The following is a 19,764-nucleotide window of genomic DNA, read 5'->3' on the forward strand; positions in this document are numbered from 1 at the left end:
TTCCTTCCAGACAAAAGCCCCAGTGGAAGGGGCTGAGGTAGAGGCAGTTAGGGGCAATCAGGCCAGCAGGGGAGCAAGCAGTTAGGGGAGATCAGGCCTGCAGGGGAGGGCAGTTAGGGGGTTAACAGGCTGACAGGGGAGGGCAGTTGGGGGAGATCACGCCGGCAGGGGAGGGAAGTTAGGTGGTGATCAGGACAGCAGGGGAGCGGTTAGGGGTGATCAGGCCAGCAGGCAGAGGCAGTTAGGGGCAGGCAGGCAGGCAGGCAAGAGGTTAGGAGCCAGCAGTCCCGGATTGTGAGAGGGTCTAAACTGTCAGTTGGACATCCTCCGAGAGGTCCCAGATTGGAGAGGGTGCAGGCCGGGCTGAGGGCCACCCCCTTCCCATGCATGAATTTTGTGCACCAGGTCTCTAATGGGTATATAAGACCCACTCCATAGAGTTGCTAGGGAAATTAAATGAAATAAAATATATAAAGCATCTGGCCCATAACAGGCTCCCAACAACTGTGAGTTTATACAGTTCATACAGCAGTGCCTTTCTGAGGGAGAAGAAAACAGAAGCAGAAAGAAGATGTGTTTGACTTGGAAGCTTGGCATGTGTTGTATTGGGATTCCACACACGTTTGGAGGAAGATACTTGACCTGAACCTTAAGGAAGATCAAGAGTCTCCAGTTCATGAGGTCAGGCAGCCTCTGTGCCCTAAGATTCTGAGGTAAAGATAGCACAGAGCTGTCTGTGCCTATGATAAAGCCATTGGCTTCTGTTGAGAATGCAAAGTAGGCCAAGTACACTGCCTGCAGTTCCCAGGGAGTGTGGAGTCTTCTGCTTTGTGTATGGCATGTCCTTGGCTTTGTGCCATCTTGGGGCCAGTCTGAGTTGGTGCCATTTTGAATTTAGATGATAATGTTCTCTATATAACTTCTGAGAGCACCTTATATTTTCATCATAATATGCCTTCTGAAAAATTCATTGTTTCAACTCCACAATCTTTTTCTGGGCATCGCAATTGCACTATTACAATGTTAAGTTATATTATACTGGTTATATAAGAAGACAAACTAAGAAACAGGAATATAAAGGAATTTATTTGGGTCAACAGCCCCAAATTAGAGCCTATTGAAGTAAAACTGGAGTTATGGAGCTAGAGAGGAAGCAGGGTTTGAAGTGCGTATGCCCATCAGCTGCTCTTGGGCTTGGCAAACTTTGGAAAGTATCAGATAATACATATGTTAGGCTTTGCGGGCTGTATTTGAATATCTGTTGCCTACCTATTTCTTCTTCCTTTTTTCTATTTAATACTAGAGGCCCTGTGCACGAAATTCGTGCATGGGGAAGTGTGTCCCTCAGCCCAGCCTGCACCCTCTCCAATCTGGGACCCCTCAAGGGATGCCTGACTGCCCGTTTAGGCCCGATCCTACAGGCAGTCGGATATCCCTCTCATAATCCAGGAATGCTGGCTCCAAACTGCTCACCTGCTTGCCTTCCTGATTGCCCCTAACCGCTTCTGCCTGCCAGCCTGATCACCCCCTAACCACGCCCCTGATAGCCTGATTGATGCCTAACTGCTCCCCTGCCAGCCTGATTGCCCTTAACTGCCCTCCCCTGCAGGCCTGGTCACCCCTAACTGCCCTCCCCTGCAGGTCTGGTCACCCTCAACTGCCCTCCCCTGCAAGCCTGGTCCCCCCCTAACTGCTCTCTCCTGCAGGCCTGGGTCCCCCAACTGCCCTTCCCTGCAGGCCTGGCCACCCCCAACTTCCCTCCTCTGCCAGCCTGGTCACCCCTAACTGCCCTCCCCTGCAGGCCTGGTTCCTCCCAACTGCCCTCCCCTCCTGGCCTGATTGCCCACAACTGCCCTCCCTTGCAGATCTGGTCCCTCCCAACTGCCCTCCCCTGCTGGCCATCTTGTGGTGGCCATCTTGTGTCCACATGGGGGCAGCTATCTTTGACCACATGGGGGCAGCCATCTTGTGTGTTAGAGTGATGGTCAATTTGCATATTACTCTTTTATTAGATAGGAAATCTTTAAAAAGTTAAAAATCCTTCTTAGCTTAAAGCTGTTCAGACAGATCACAAGCAAAATTTGTCCCAAAAGCTGTAGTTTGCTAACTCCAAACTATTTTGATCCTTCATTTCCTCACTCACATATTCCTCCTCTTCATAGTTCAGTATCTTTAATATTGATATTGAACTCCAGGCCATGTCTCTCCCCCTCTGTGCCTATCCCCATCCTCACTTTTTAATATAATTATACATTGCCTTGGTCCACAGGGTACTTGAGGTCATGCACAAATGAACTAAGTCCCGTAATCCTATATAATAAAGAGCTAATATGCAAATGGTTGTCACACCTTCACACTGTCAAGCTGTAATGGCTCAGACACTCAACCCGGGAGAGAGGAATGGGGACCAGCCAGGCTGTGGCCCGGGAGAGGGACAAGCCACCCACCCTGTGGTCCCGGGTACCTGTGGCTGTGTCCCTGGTAAAGCCACCTGCCCACAGTCCCCTGTGGCTGTGGCCAGCCGGGTGAAGCCAGCCCGGTCCTGGGTGCCTGCAGCCGGCCAGAGGGAGGGAAGCTTGGGTACCAGGTGCCTGCGACCATCCAGAGGAGGGAATCCTGGGTCCTGGGTGCAGGGCGAGGCAGAGGCAGTTAGGGGCAATCAGGCCAGCAGGGAAGCAGTTAGGAGCAATCAGGCCAGTAGGGGAGCAATTAGGCATGATCAGGCAGGCAGGCAGAGGTGGTTAGGGGTGATCAGGCAGGCAGAAGTTGTTAGGGGTGATCAGGCAGGCAGGCAGAGGGTTTACGGTGATCAGGCAGGTAGGCAGGCGAGCAGTTAGGAGCCAGTGGTTCTGGATTGTGAGAAGCAGTTGGATAGCCCCCAAGGGGTCCCAGATTGGAGAGGGTGCAGGTTGGGCTGAGGGCCCCCTTCCCATGCATAAATTTTGTGCACCAGGCCTCTAGTTATTATATAAGAGCCTGAATATTATTATTTATTTTTTTGGTCAGACCTTGGCTTGTGGAAAACTAGTATTGGAATCTTATTCTGGCATATTCTTACTATGTAGTTTTGTCAAGTATGTTGGGCTTTCTCCTCCTTCTTGTCTGACGTAGGAAATAAGAATAGCTACCTGAGGGTGTGTGGTCAGGAATAGTAGATAAATTTGAATTTTCTAGTTGAGGCTAGAATGTGATCAATGTTCAGTAACTGGTACCTATTATAATAACTCACTGTATAATTTTGAGTTGCATTTTTAAGGAGTGATAATTATTTAAGCTAATTAGCATCACATAAATGCTGGCTGATTCTCTGTGAATGCCTGAATGATCAGACACTAGGTGTTTCAGGTTAGTATAGGAGATGGCAAAATCTTTTTCTTTTTAGAGAAATGTGCAACTCATAATCACATTACTATTTAAAGGGTGTTTGACAATATAAAGGTAAAGCACAACAAAGCTGCTGTTGATATTTCATCTTGCAAATCTCCATTTTGAACTTGTTTTCACTCTCACTAATCTCTATACTCTGGTACAAAATAGGGAAAGTAGCTCATGGAACATGGGCTGCAATAATGATTGCATTGCATTTGCCTGCTAGCTTGATGGGAGTGAAAATAAAAATACTTATTTCAGCTCAGCATTATCTTACATGATTTGTATTACTGATATCACAGCCTCTATGATCAAGAGCAAGCTTGGAAATTTGCAGATGGTTCTAAATTATGGGAATAACAAATGCATTCTGATGGAGGAGAAATTTGCTCATTTGTGCATCTCAGACTAATAGAGAGTTAATGGATAGTAAGTACAGTTTGGTGTAGATAAATGTTGAATAATGAGTTTTGGAACACAAACTAAAAAGAGGAATGCCTAATGAATTGGAAGTGCTTTAATACAATGAATCAGAAAAGGGTGGTGAGTTATTAGAGTAGATGATTTAAAAGTGAAAACTCAAAGTATTTCTTCTTTGCAGAGAGGCAGATGTGGCCACCAACAGGAACTCTGGGTAATCAGCATCTCAGACAACAGAAAGGGCAGGACCTTTGGAGTCAAGCCTACATGAGTTTAATGTCTGATCTGCCATTTTCCAAAGTCCTGTGATTGAGACAATTCTATTCACTTAGGTGAGCCCTAGTCCCTTCATATGGGAGTAGGGACAGTAATATATGCCAGAGCTATTGAGATCGTCTTGTTAGTTGCAATGATCCCTCAGCAGAGTGGAACCTGCCCACATTGGAGACATGATTTATTGCAACAATGGTTTGCCGATGGCCCCAAGGGGCCATAGGAACTGGTGGGGACCCTAAATATTACTAGTACATGGCTCCTGTGCCTAGAACACAGGAGGTGCACAGGGAGGGGCCAGTTTTGGGGTGAGTTGTGAGCACAAGATCTGATGGTAACTTTCTCAGGACTGGAATTTCCCACCCAGGTGTCAGTTTGAGGCTCTGGAATATTACAGGATAAATTAAGTCGATCGAGGCTGCAGTGTGGATACTGCCCTCCTCCCCCTACAGAATCCTAGATTTAAAATGCTGCACTGAAACTGTCAATTTACCTGTCTGACATTTTCCTTGGAGTTTGAGCTCCTAAATCTTAGTGTCCCAGTTTTCACAGGAAAGTGCCTGAGGGTATGGTACCTTGCTTTTGAAGGAGACCTGAATGAGATTGTTTTGCTGCTTCCATTGGGGACAATGTCATCCATTGAGGACAATGCATATTTCTGGGATTAGTTCTTTAACTTATCATTTTTTTTCCATTTTTCTACTTATTTTGTTTTCTTTCATTCTTCATATTTAGATTTTTTTAGGTCAACATTTATTGAATATACAATGGGTGGCAATCATTGTGGTAAACTCTTTAGTCTTTATTTTATTTAATCTTTAAAACAATCTTGTGAAATAAACTGAGACTCAGATAGGAAAACAGTAACTGCCCAAGGTTGCACAGTTGGCAGATATTAGAGTGGAGATTCAAAGTGAAATCTATCTGTCTCAAAACTGCCCTTAAGCCATACTTCTTAGGATTTTTTGCAGTGAGCATTCTCCCCATCCTAGTCTCAAAAGTTGTGACAATATATTCCCGTTTTCATTAATATATTCATGCTTGAACTATTTGTACCTCACTTTTCTCTATTATGTTATATAACTCCCAAACAAATTCAATGCCCTGTTAGTAATTCAACTTTCACTAATTGTCTTCAGTTTCCATTTGTGTTTAGATGAATAACCTACCCAATTGCCCTTAATTTTATCCCATTGGTGCCCTGCTAAAAGAATTAAAGGGAAATCTTTTTGGACAAAAGTTACACATGATTTCATACTCTCTCATGCAAAAGAATTCTATTGGCTCCTTATTGATTTAACCAATTCCATTGCTTGCAAGTTAAGACTCATTTTTGGGGGGGTCTGGACACCCATTTCTAAGCATATTTCTCTTAGACTCTGTGACATAAGTTTTCTTGCACAGCCCTCACATGTCTCTCTCTCTAATTAGAATATACTTTTCAAAGATAGAAAGCATGTCTACTGAAGTGAGTTCACCAGTCTAAGCAAAGTGTTTTCCTCTCTGTGTTCCAAATAAGTAAAATCTTTTTACTTATCTACACTATTTCTCTGAATGAACTATCGTTACACTTCTCAGGCATCCAAATAACACCCATTCCTTAAAAGAACTAAAATTTGTGTGTTCTTTTAGAGCCCATTAAGCATGTATGTTATCTCATCAGCTTTTTCCAGTATCTTTATGAGAAAAATATATTAAGCATTATTTTCAGATGAGACATCTAGCAGTTAGGTGACTTGCCCGTAAGGTGTCAATGAAGGCTTTCGTTGCTGGTATTCTAACACAAACATTCTGAATCTAAAGTCCACTTTTACAACATTCTGTCAGGCTGCCTCAGCCCAGTTCTATCTCCATCATGATAACTTTGCTTTCTAATCAACCTCTCCTACCAACATTTATAATACTTGGGTGGCAAAAGAAGTGAAGTCTACAGTCCTCCATTATTGTCATAGCAACAACCAAATAAAGATACAAAGTAAAACAGTATTCAGGTTAAGCAAACACAAATTAAAAACAAGTCTCCTTGTCTCCCATATCCTCCCATCCTCACCTTTGAATCAAGCCCCTTTAAAGACTCTCTGGCACCACCAGACCAGGCATTGCCTTACTGTGGCAGGGGCACTCGACACATACGATGTTGTAGAATGGTCTTGTCCTTCATCATTGTTTTCCCTGTGCTTTACCTGAGAACAGTGGAAACAACCTCTGAAGCACATATACCAAGATGGGACCATGGGGGAGGATCCACCCAAGTCAGGGCATTACCAGAAATTGAATTTACTGACTAACACATGCTAGAGATGCTTCTCATGATATTATGAATATTGAGTCATTTAATTTTCAAAGGAAGCCTAAGAGGTGGTATACTTTTTTTTATCCCCATTTTACAGATGGAATAAGTGGTACACATGTAAAAAACTTGTTTAGAGACAAAATTGGTAGGTGTTCAATTTGAGATATATACCAAGACAATTCTACCCCAGAGTCTGTACTATATACCAATATATGAGCCTAAGATAAGTTAGAGTTGGAAAAAAGAAACTGTCTTGAAGAATGTCTTAGAGCCCTAGACAAATTGACTTTATTCCTAAAGGTATAAAGTGTCAGGACTTCTACTACAGCCATTTCACACTTACAAGAGAATCACAGTTCTGTTCAGCAACATCAGATATCAGTCTGAGGACACTCTGCATCAATTGTCCCCATCTCCCATTGATTGATTACTTTGTATAACTTTCAATGAGTCTCCCTGTTATCCTATTCTAAAAGCCTGATGCACGAAATTCATGCAAGGGGCTCGGCCCTCACAGCCCCAACTTCATCTGGAAGGATGTCTGGAAGGTCATTTGGCTGTCCAGTCTAATTAGCATATTATGCTCTTATTATTATCCTATTGTCACGCCCTCACACCGTCACGCCATAATGGCTCAGACACTCAACCCTGGGGAGAGAGGAATGGGAACCAGCCAGGCTGTGGCCCGGGACAGGGACAAGCCACCCGCCTCGTGGTCCCGGGCACCAGCAGCTGCGACTGTGCCTATGGCACGGGAGAGGAACAAGCCACCCGCAAAGCCGCCCATCCACAGTCTCCTGAGGGTGCGGCTGGCCTGGGTCCTGGGTGCCTGGGGCTGGCCAGAGGGAGGGAAGCCTGGGTCCTGGGTGCCTGTGACCAGCCAGAGAAGGGAATCCTGGGTCCCGGGTTCGGTGTGAGGCAGAGGCAGTTAGGAGTAATCAGTCCAGCAGGGGAGCAGTTAGGGGCAATCAGGCAGGCAGGCAAAGGTGGTTAGGGGCGATCAGGCAGGCAAGCAGAGGGGTTAAGGTCGATCAGGCAGGCAGGTTAGGAGCCAGCAGTCAAGGATTGCGAGAGGCAGTTGGACATCCCCCGAGGGGTCCCGGATTGGAGAGGGTGCAGACTGGGCTGAGGGAACCCCCCTATGCATAAATTGTGTACCAGGCCTCAAGTAGATAATAAAAGCCAATATGCTAAGTGTCTGGTTATCCATTCGGGTGTTCAACCAATCAATGCGTAATATGCTAATGATATGCTAAGGCTGCTCAAACTCTCGCTGTGACATGCACTGACCATCATGGGGCAGACAGTCGGCCAGTCCACCAGTCACTATGACGTGCACTGACCATCAGGGGGAAGATGCTCTAACAGGTAAGTGAGCTTACTGCTGGGGTCTGGCAGATCGGGACTGAGCCACATAGACCAGACATGCCCTGGAGCCCTCCTACAATCTCTCCCTGGCTTGCCATCCTCCCTCATCCCTCCCCAGACCTAGTGGGGTCCCTTGGCCTGGCCTGTGCCCTCTCGCAATCTGGGACCCCTCCAGGGATGTCGGAGAGCCGGTTTTGGCCCGATCCCGCAGGCCAGGCTGAGGGTCCCCATTGGTGCATGAATTTGTGCATCAGGCCTCTAGTCTATGAATAAAGCCTCAGCTACTTGATCCAGAAGTTAAGAACCTTCCCAGTTTAAGTTCTGCTGATCTCTGAGTGTCTCCCATCATGTCCCTCCTCACACTGTAAGTTCTGATAATAGCAGGGCTCTGTATCACCCCTACACCCTTAAGTCTAAGGGCTTTGCTCATGCTTGTCTTCTAGGAAACCTTTGGAGCAGCGGTCTCCAAACAGTTGTCCACGGACCATAGGTGGTCCGTGAGGTCCGAAAGGTTGGCGACCACTGGTCTAGAGTGTCCTTCAAGTTCTCCAGAATGAAAGAATCCTTTCAGCCTCAATTCAACTATTTGCTAATCAAGGAAATGTCCTCTCAGCACACAGCTTTGATGGCATATCTGTCTTCTGGTCTCTCAAGTGCCAAGTACTTACATATATCTGGATATTTACTTATTATAATGACTGACCTTCTTAGTTTGTATATCCATAACTCACCACATAGCAAGATCCTTGAAGCAAAGTGTGTCATATCCACATTTGTGTCCTAACACATGCTAAATGTCAAAAGAGGATTGAATTATCAGATTCTGGTTTGGCACTTCGAATCCAACTCTAATCTCGACTCTCATGATCTTGACCAGTACAAAGCCTGCTTTATAGATAAAGACAGAGAAATAAAGTAACATATTCAAAATTGCATATAATAAGCAATAAGTATAACAAGTAAGTGAAAGGTTCAGGAAAGATTTAAATCTGGTAATTTTCAGAATGAGGAGTGGTTCCCAGGTCTGTACACCGACTTTCTCCACAAAAGTGAAATCACAGTTGAAGTTTTGGTACTGAGAAAAAAGAATCATAAGAATCAATGGAGCTAAAAATCAGATTAAGAAAGCATTTTTTGAAACACCTTAACATTTCCTTCTTATCATCCATGATTTAACAAGAAAGGGGCAGGACACATAGAAATTGCCAAACCTCGACCACAGGATTAGAAAGATAAGAGGCTCCGGAATGAGTCCAATAATGATGTAGCTCATAATAAAAATAGTCATAGCTAACATTTTTTATCACTTGCTATAAGCCATTCCGTCTTTCTCTCTGCTCTCATTACATTAACTCAATGGGAACCGTGCTCCTCTCTCCACTCCCAAGAAAGGAGCCTCTGCTGAAAGCTGATCTCTCCATCTGTGCCCTGGAAACTGCCTCCCGTCCCCTGGGGAAATCTAGCCTGGGAAAATCACTTAACTCCTCTAAGCGTGGCTAATTATCTATGAATTTAGATTAGAAGTATTACCTACTTTCTAAGGCTGCTGTAATGATAAATGAGATAAATCAGATAAAGCACTTAAGACAGTGCCAGGTACATTCAAAGTACACAATAAAAGTTAGTTCTTAATATTTTTGGCTTTTATTTCCCGACATATAAAACATTTCCAATTGTCTGTCATCTTAAATATGTATATACAATCTAAACATAATTTAACCATTTTATATAATACTACACCCTCTCACAATCCGGGACTCCTCAGGAGATGTCCAACTGCTGATTTAGGCCCGATCCCCCCCACCGGCCTGTTCACCCTCAACTGCCCCCCTACCAGCCTACTCGCCCCCAACTTGCCCACCTACTGGCCTGTTCACTCCCAACTACCCCCCCCCACCAGCTGGCTCACCCCCAACTGTGCCCCCTGCCAGCCTGCTCACCCCAACTGCCCTGTCTGCCGGCCTGCCCGCCCCAACTGCCCGCCCCCCCACCCCCCGCCGGCCTTCTCGCCCCCAACTGCTACCCCTTGCCAGAATGATTGCCCTCAACTGCTCCCCTGCTGGCCTGCTTGCCCCCAACTACCCCCCTGGCCTGATCACCCCCAACTGCCCTCCGCTCCTGGCCTGATCACCCCTAACTGCCTCTGCCTCGGCCCCGCCAACATGGCTTTGTCCGGAAGGATGTCCGGAAGGTCTCCCAGTCTAATTAGCATATTACCCTTTTATTAGTATAGACTAGAGGCCTGATGCATGAAATTCATGCAAGGGGCTTGGCCCTCGCAGCCACAGTGCCTCGTCCCTCACAGCCCCGGCTTCATCCAGAAGGTCATCTGGAAGGACGTCTGGTCTAATTAGCATATTATGCTTTTATTATTATAGATTATTATAGATTATTAAAATATATTAACATATGAGATGAGTTTTTTTATATTCCACATATAAGTGAGACCATACAGTGCTTGTCTTTCTCTGCCTGACTTATTTTACTCAGCATAACTTGTGGGAATCAATTCACAATGTATGTATGCCAGTCCTTCTGCTGTTCACTACAATTTTATACAGTCCTATTTACCAGTTATATCTCAATAAAATCATAGTTAATCATAACAATAAATATATATATATATATATATATATATATATATATATTTATATATATATATATAATCTTAACCACCATTACCTGCAGGGGACAGGTGAGAACAGCAAGGAAACAAAGAATAGGGAGGAAGTGGCACTCTCTGAGCTTTGACCTTTGGAACTATGCCAATATTTTATGTGTTCTACTTTATTTCTAAAATTTCCTGTGCATCCCAATATCCGGACCAGGTGTTTAACATTTACAATCTTCATTCCTTTTTCTATTATTTTAAGAAAAAAATAAAAATATAATGAATCACATGTAATTGTCTCTCACCTTCATCAATTATCAATTCATGTTTCATCTACTACAGTAACATTATGTCTCCCACATTATTTTGAAGCAAATTACTGGCACAATATAATTTGTTCATTAATGTCAGTATATGTCCCTGAGAGGATGTTTGACTCTATATTTTGAATTTCCAGTCACTGCTCATGAGGGAACACCTGTCCATTCAGAGGTAGATTTTGTGAGCAGATTGGTGGTTCTTTCTTACTTTTCTGAGAAGTACTACCTGGCCCACCCTTCTCACCAGTGTGATTTGACCATTGTGTCTCAGCAACACCCATTTTATTGAATGTGTTCTGTTTGTTTACTTGTTTTGCTTGGTTTGGTCAGATTAGTTAATGATCACAACATTATTAAGTTCATGGGCATATTTAAGTCCTAATTGTACTTGATTTTCTGAGACCTTTTCAGTGAGATAGATTTAAACTAATACTAACCTCTGAGATTAATTTCCTAACCTTGTTAACTTTTACTTCTTAAACTATTAAATAAAAAATGTTATATTGTAAGGCAGGGGTCCTCAAACTTTTTAAACAGGGGGCCAGTTCACTATCCCTCAGACCGTTGGAGGGCCGGACTATAGTTTAAAAAAAACTATGAACAAATTCCTATGCACACTGCACATATCTTATTTTGAAGTAAAAAAACAAAACTGCAAAAACACCCGCATGTGGCCCGCGGGCCGTAGTTTGAGGACGCCTGTAATGTAAGAAATATACTATAATTCCTGGCGTAAATGATTGTAATATGAATGAGAATTGGTATTATTAGTATTACTTAATTATCCATTTGGTTCATGATACTTAACACTTTTTGTTTACTTTCTACCCATCATAGTTGTAAGTCACTTTGGCAGCCACAGGTTTTGTAAATTGTGATGTATGCAGGCACTTGGACCTGGGCCTCATTTCTTGGCAGACTGTATAATTTTCTTGGTGAGCGGGGGTGGCTCACACTTGGCAATTGTTTCATCTGCCTTGTCCTTATGGATGGCCTGGTCCTCTTTCTTACACTGTCCGCAGGTACTTGCATTGGAGTCATCTCACTAGCTCCCAAATTGAACATGCTTGAATTGAATGAAATTTGTCACTTTTAACCCCAAACTTTTCCTCTATGAATTATCTCAGTTTTCCCAGTTATTGTGGTAAATTACATTGCCCAGCCACATATATGGCATATTTTTTGTTAGCAGAGAGCCAGCTACATGTGGGGAATGGGGATGAGAAAAAGTATCACCTTGATTTTCTTGCTAAGGAATCTCTCAGAGGAGAGCAGGAGGTATTTCTATGCTGTTTTGATCCCTCACTTACTACACAGAATTGCTCATGCTCAGTTGTCACTGAGGATTTGTCTGGCCCCTCCCATAGACTCCAGGCTTGGTCACCAGTAACCTGAGTGTCCACCACACACCTGGCCCACAGGTGTAAATTAATGCCCAAATTAGATGTTACAAATATTATTATCTGAAGTTGAGACACCTTATGTGGACACAGTGGCAAAGGCTTGTGTTCATTTTTTTTTTTTTTTTTTTTTTTTTTTGTAGCTGCAAAAAGCACTTGTGAATGCCTGGATTAGCTACACTTTCAAGTTAAATGTAAAAAAAATATATATAGGGATATGTGTATTACAACTTGTTTTAAAAAAGAATAACTATAACTTAACCTTCGTTATCATCAACATTAGATGAAAAAATGTATACATATACTCATCTGCTCCTTTATTCTCTAAAAATTTTATTAAATTGCATAGATTCAAGCTTATCAAATTGCACACATTAAATAGATATAGGTCTTTGTGTATCAACTATACCTCAATAAAGCTATTTTAAACATAAATAAGTTAAAGAAAAACCGAGAAGGAAAAAAAGTCCACTTTGCATTGGAAAATCCATTCTTTGCTATGAAAAATATTATAATGAAAATTTCTCCTCCACCCGAAGAGATTTTAAACTGGCCAGAGAAATGAGGTTTGCCTGTAAATGTGTGAAAATGCCCTCATTGTGAGTGAGTTTTCAAGGAGTAGGTGAGTTACCAGGTGCAGAAATCTCGGGAGCTCATGTGATAGGAGGGACGGCAGCAGGTGGCACTAGGCAAGGTCAGAGTGTGAGAAGACGTGCTGGGGCAATAGGAAGGGAAGCAGTGGGTTTGCAGAAGCAGTGTGTGTGTGTGTGTGTGTGTGTGTGTGTGTGTGTGTGTGTGCGCTGAGGAATAGGCGCTTCTGTATTATTGGAGGAGAGGACCCACAGGGCTGGTGGTGGTGCTGAGTCTGGACGCCGAGGTCGCCCATGCGGCTCCCGGTCAGAAGCACCACAGAAGGTACATGATATGTCGGCATCATGCTTGATAGAAGAGGGACTGATGTGACAGAGGAATGTTGTGTACGTATTCCTGTGTGTGTAAATGTACAAAATTAATAGTGGCTTGTAGCTTTAGGAGAGGATCTGTATGCACGCACACACATGGTATACTATGGTACAGTCCCATCTATGGCAACGACAACCTGCAGCCTTTGCTTTATCCTCCCCACCCCACCCCACCACGGGCAGCATACACTTCGAGGATCGGTTCTGATAGTTGGTATAAGTAAGAGGGGCTTTAGGAGTTATACACAGCTTCCCCGGAAGTAATTCTAGTCCATTCCTTTCTTAATTAAAGAAGCATAGCTGCTTGTCATATTGATAGCTTTGCTTGTTGGAAGTAAGGGTTCTGTTGTCCTTGTATGTATTTAGCTTTAAAAAATTAATGCAATCGCAGTGTACAGTTAGAAAAGTACATAAAGATACGCAGGTACCAGTCTTCCGACATTCCCTCCCCCTAGAAAACCAGGTGCGCTTCCCTGGAACAATGCATGTTTAATCTGCTGTGGGTCATTAGAGATATTCTGCTGGCATACAAGCATATATAGACATTTCCTCCCCTTTTAATACACACACATGTGCAAACAGATGAACTCTTCTGCCTCTTGCTTTTTTCATTTAACATATTTCCATGATACCTTCAGATCAACATAAAGAACTCGCTAATTCTTTCTGAAGATGCACATTATTACTAAGTGTGGATGTATCATGATTTCTTTAACTCATTTCCACTATTGGACATTTAGACTGTAGCTAGCCAACCAGCGCCATTAAAAGCAATGGTTCTGTAAATAACTTTGTACACTGAACAGTCTGCATGTTTGAGTACATGTGTAAGAAATTTCTAGAAGTGGGATTACTGAGTCAAAACCTATGAAGACTTGTTATTTTTAGAGATAGTGACAAATTATCCACTAGAGAATTCCTTCCAATACACAGTCCAGTCAGCAATTAAATGAGTGGTTTCTTTCAAACATTCTCAGGAAAAGTGTTTTATTAATTTTTCCGATCTATTCAAATGTAATTAATTTTAAATGGCATCTTGTTTTAATTAACTAGCATTTTCTATCAGCTTTGTTTTATCTGGATCCTGTAAATTTTAATATTTTATGTTCATTGTTGTCACTTGCTCGATATTTTATATTTTTTTAGTAATTATAATTTACTGTTTAACCCAGGAGTTTGTTTTAACATGATATTGGTGGCTTTTGCTGCTGCTGTTGGTAGAGTCAGTTGATTTCTGGCTTTTATTGGTTCCATATTTGCCCCTTGTGGATCAGGTAATATTGTCTGTGTCACTTCTACCTTTGAAAACATAGTCATACTTCCCGAGTGGCCATTTGCTTAGAATGCTCTGCATATCCTCTATTACCTGTTACCAGGCTATGGAAGTTAAAATAGGTCGATAATGCCTACTCTTAAAATTGTATTGCTTAAGTCCATGGTCGGCAAACTGCGGCTCGCGAGCTACATGCGGCTCTTTGGCCCCTTGAGTGTGGCTCTTCCACAAAATACCACGGCCTGCGCGAGTCTATTTTGAAGAAGTGGCATTAAAAGAAGTTTAAGTTTAAAAAATTTGGCTCTCAAAAGAAATTTCAATCGTTGTACTGTTGATATTTGGCTCTGTTGACTAATGAGTTTGCCGACCACTGGTTTAGGTTATCTTTTGGGGAGGGCCCACTTTATTTCTCATGGGATGTTTCTGTGTATCTTTTCATCCTTTTTTTTCTTCTTTATACACCTTATTGTGAAAGGAATTCAGCTCTCCCAGTGTGGGAGGAACCAGGGGAGTGAAGGTCAAGGAGCAGGAGTGAGGGTGTCGGTCAGAAGGCGTTCCCCTAATCGGCCCGGAAGCACCAGTGTGTTGGACAGAGGGGACCCTCACATTTCTGAGAAGCCAGCATGTTCTGCGGCTGCAGTGGGACTGTGAGATGGGAGCTCTGGAAAACAGAAGCAGGGGCCCTTGTGCAGCCGCTGGTGGTGGGCTGAGGACCCCTGAGAGTTGGCGGGCCCGCGGTGAAGAAGAGCTGGTTCTGGAGCGGAGGGCAGGGAGGGCACCCAGAACCCAGAGCACCTGTCCGTCCTCAGTCTGAACAGGGGGACTTACCAGGAGAGTCTAGTCTACCTCCAAGTCTGACTTGAGTGACCTTTGTCTCTCAGGCCTATAGCAAAGGGAAATCTGGACAACATGTTTCCTACTGAACAAAGTTCACCTAGCACAATCCAGCTCACCTGTGCGCCTGATCCATTTCCACTCTCTGGATTATTTGTTAGAGGCAGGTGTGTCTCATATACAGGTTTGCTTTGTTCAATCTTGGAATGTTTTCTTTCTTTTACTAAGTGATTTCAGCTATGTAGATTGTATTACATGTAGAATATTTTTCCCTGGTTCTTCAAATATTTTCTGTTATAATTTTGTTTCTTGTGGCTTCATAAAACTATTTTCCAAATCGTTTGTATTTTCATGGCATTTTTGAAGAAGTTAGTAGATCCCGGGAAAGGATCTGGGGTGTTTATCTAAGGTGTCACTTTTGATAAACTTAACCATGTGGGTGTTGGGACATTCAAGTAGTTGCTAGTGAAGAGGCTACTCTACGCAAGCAGGACCAAGGGCAGGCTTAGGACCGAAAAGACCAGAAGCTTTAATTTCAGTTTCAAACATACGCAAAATAATTCAATTAACTGCTGGAGGAATTACACCACATGAAACATAGGCAGTTGCAAATCACAGCACTTTATTACTCACACAATTCCTGGTGCTGCGGGTACAGGCTTAATGGGGACCCAGGGGGTGCTGTCCTCTGGGGTCCGGCAGCTGGTCTGGTCTGGTCCAGATGCAGGGGGCCGGCGTTCCTCATCCGAGAGCTCAGTCGAGTCTCGATCGGGAGGTACTAGCCGTTCTTCTGTCGTCTGGCAGGGAGAGGAGCGTGGAGCGGCATCACTTGCCAGACTGACAAAAGGACGTGCTTTTGTGGTGGTCTCGAAAGGAAAGCACCATTAGCTGGCCAGGACCCATTTTTAAAGCCTGTTCATACCCGCAGCAGTTCAGGTGGCTGTCAATGAATGACGTCAATGCACACATGTTAATCTCAAATGGGGCGAGGGGCTACATGTGGTTATCTAGGGGGAGTACATCACTCACTCAAGTCGTTATCTTAGCAAGTCACTCTGAGTCAGTAACTGAAGTTCAAATCCTTATCTATGGGGTACACACACTTCAGGGCAGTGGGGAATGTGTCCTTAATATCACACTTTAAGTTTCAAGGAAACATTTCAAAACCTTCCTAACGTTTTTAGACATTCTTTAAGCATTTTTAAACATCTCTATATTATACTACAACAATTATCGTGGTTTACTTTAGAGCTATACTTTGCATAATATCCCTAATTATCTCTTTCATTAAAGAAAATCTTCTGACTGTAACCTCTGGTTATGAACGATAATTAAATCATCCTTTCCTCTAACTTGCACTTATCTGCCACCACCTGTCCTCAGTGTATTATGTCCTCTTTGTCAGTGATTATCCTCCTAAAATGAAGCATGCTTATTCCTCTGTTACTTTAATTGTCAGTGTTCAACAACCATCTATGAAAGAGAAGCTCAGAACATGACTTTCTCCCTCACTCTAATCCCTTTGCTCTGCCAACTTTTCTATACATCATCTCTGTATTGTTAGCATGTAACACAGTTTGTGTTTCTGATATTGTTGCTCCTTATGCATTTGTGTCATTTCTCAGAAGAGGTGAAAATGCCCGTTTACTGTGTCATAGACACGAGAATTCTATGGTTAAATTTTATGTGTTCAAAATACATGATTCCCAAATTTAATTCTTTAAATAATCTTCAAAATGGTTTATTCGCCACGTGACATGTGAAACCCTGCAATGGTGAACTGTGTTTTCAGTACAGATATCATAACAATTTCCTTAACACATTTCAGAAAACAAAAAGTAATCATTAAATGTCTTTTCCCAGTTGAGGTTGTAAAGTTTATGCATGTTCCTTGCAGGACTTGCAGGAGATTTCCTTAGTCTCTCATTCAAGCCTGTGTCCTCTCTACATACCTAGAATCCTAGCAGACATCTGGGCGCACATGTGGGGAGATAGATATACTTCCTGGCATCCGCAGGCTGACAGCACAGAGCTGCTCCTGCTCCAGTTGGCACCACCAGGGCACCTCAGGGGGTGGCACAGGGGAGGCAAGCCTCTTGCCCACTCCCAATGCAGGGTCATAATCCCTCAGGAGTGGCCCATTCTCCGTTTGAGGGTGCAGGCTCATGGGGAGAGGAAGCTGGTTTCCCCCGAAGCCTGGGCCTGGTGTACCTGGGAGGCCACTGGCAGGAGGGTGAACTGACAGCTGGTGAGCCACTCAGTTCTCTTGCTGAGTCACAGGAAGGATGTGTGGGCACCTGTGAGAATTGGCACTCACTTGGCAAGTATAACATTAAACAAAAGACACTGTAGCAGGTCAAAGACACCACGACAAAAGGAAAAGAGAGATACATGCATTTTAGCAATTTTAGAGATACTCTGTTTCTTAAAGAAGGGACCCAGATTTTATTCTTCACTCAACTCCTGAAATCATGCTGTCAGTCCTACAGGTCATGTAGGTGCAAGGCAACCTTAGTTAATGGCTCTTTCATGTAAATTGTATGAAATTATAATTAGTGCTCAAAGGGTTATTGCAGGTTATACTCAGTAACCGGAACACGGGGAGGGCACGGAAATCACCTTTTGTGGCCATTTACTGACTTACTTGGGTGCAGCCATTGGCAGGATTTCATTCCAGCATTTGGTAGTTTTTCTGTCAGCTCAGGGGAAGTGTCTGTGCTCCTGTCCATGCCAGCTTCCCAGGAAGTCCACCCCACGCCCACGGCTCCTCTGTGCGGAGCACAGTTTTCCTCCTTAGGAGTGGGGAGGTATATGCAAAAGCAGGCGACATACCACACAGAGAGTCCCCTTTTAAAGCTACATGTGAATATAGGCATGCATCTGACTCGAGGTTCAGTCCTGGGCGGGGAGGAGGTTAGGACAATAACTTAGTTGTCTTTCAAGAACAATCGAATTGGCAGCCAAGCACATGTGCACGTTAAAGAGAAACTAATGAAAATAACGCTAACCATGATGCTGCCAGATGCCAGCAAGGAGCCCTAGGACAGGACTGTGTGATGACACCTGCCGCAGGCCAGGCCAGTGCCGCATGCTACTCCTGGCATCTCCTCCTCCATGTGCCGGCCGAGGGACGATGGCTTTGGGTATGTTCATTTTACCCAATGTCTCAGATAGCTTAGGTTGCGCCTGAGGGCCACACAGCTGGTTGGCATTCAAAGGCAAATCTATGTGACCCCCAAAGCATTCTACTTTACGAGTGTACCTCCCAAGGTCAACCATCTCTGTTTGTTCAGTACAGTGCCATTCAAAACCCTTTCATATCTCTTACTTTATTTGATCTTCACAAAGCCCTTGATAGAGAGCTCACCACTAGAAAGGGGAGCTGAGGACACGGCGGTGAGGAGCCCACATTCACTATCCATTCGCAAGCGTGGCCCCCTGATCTCCCGTGATCCCTGTCTGGTGAATGAATGGACTGAAGAATGACTGTATAATCAAAGTGCAGTTTGCTCTGGGCGGTGCTGTATGAATAATTTATGTAGCAGAAAGACTGCTGGATGAAGCACTTAACTAAACCCTGGATCACATGCCTGCTATTATCTGGCTGGCAGACAGTAGAAGAAACATGAAATAATTTGGGCAAATTCCATACACACTTATTTTGGAAAGGCCACAGAGAGCAGAGGGAGAACACAAAGAGGGGAGTCACTGTGAGTGTGGGTGTGCTGGGTTCCTGGGACTTGTGGGAGCCCGTTCTGAAAGAGGCTGAAGCAGGGAGACCCTGTGCGGTGACTGTGATTCCACAGAGATGAGGGTCTCCTGTCTGGCTGTCACGTGTGCTCAGCATCAGCCTGCAGTGCCTGAACCTGACACTGTGCGCAATGTCTGTCCCACGGACACTGATGAGCATGCCTGCCACATGGTGCCTGCCGCTGCATTGGCCATAAGACTTCTGAGGTCGCCTAGGACGTGAGCCATTGCGCTTCCCTTACCCGTCATGAGTGGCGTGGGCAGCTGAGGGCAGCCCTCAGGAGCAACACGGCTGAGCAGAGCCAGAGGCCGCGCAGCCAGAGGCTGAGCAGCCCGAACCGCAGGCCCCGGCAGATGGCACACGGGGTGTCAGAAAGTTTTCTGTAACACTGTGCTTCCTTCCCGCCTTCTCCACATGAGTCCGAGTGGGGCTCCCTTCGAAATCACAGCTTCCATTTCTGACTTCACCCTTTCTCCAAACCCTGAGCCTCTAGAATGTGACCGTTCAGGGCTTTTATCCCTCCATCGTTCAGCACAGCCGCTGCTACAGGGTGCGCGGGTCCCTGCCACCCTCCTGCCCCAGAGACACCCTGGGGCGCCAGCACCTGCTGAGGTTTGTCCCTCACTGACATCGCAGTCCCACTGCGGGAGTCTGCTGGAACCGCGTGATGCTCTGAATATAAGGGTGGAATGTAATGTGCCTTCTGAGGAAAATGTGAACTATGAAGGCTAACGGCATCTTTCTCTTCCATTCAGGTTATTCACATAAACCTGGCTCGCACAGCTGTCAAACTAAAGAGCCCAAGCACTCCCGTGCCTGGCTGGCTTCCCTAACCTTCCCAGGGTTACCTGCCAGGCAGCTCCTTTGGTTTCTCTTTGCTTCAGATTATG

The 19,764-nt window shown here is 44.4% G+C and overlaps 1 protein-coding gene across 2 annotated transcripts in view; it reads left to right on the forward strand.

The window, feature by feature from the left end:
* CNTNAP5 (contactin associated protein family member 5) overlaps positions 1–19,764 on the forward strand; it is an 864,792-nt gene that overhangs the window by 76,902 nt on the left and 768,126 nt on the right. The gene's annotated exons all lie outside the window — the stretch shown is intronic.

This window comes from Eptesicus fuscus, chromosome 11, assembly GCF_027574615.1.
Source record: "Eptesicus fuscus isolate TK198812 chromosome 11, DD_ASM_mEF_20220401, whole genome shotgun sequence".
Classification (NCBI taxonomy): domain Eukaryota; kingdom Metazoa; phylum Chordata; class Mammalia; order Chiroptera; family Vespertilionidae; genus Eptesicus; species Eptesicus fuscus.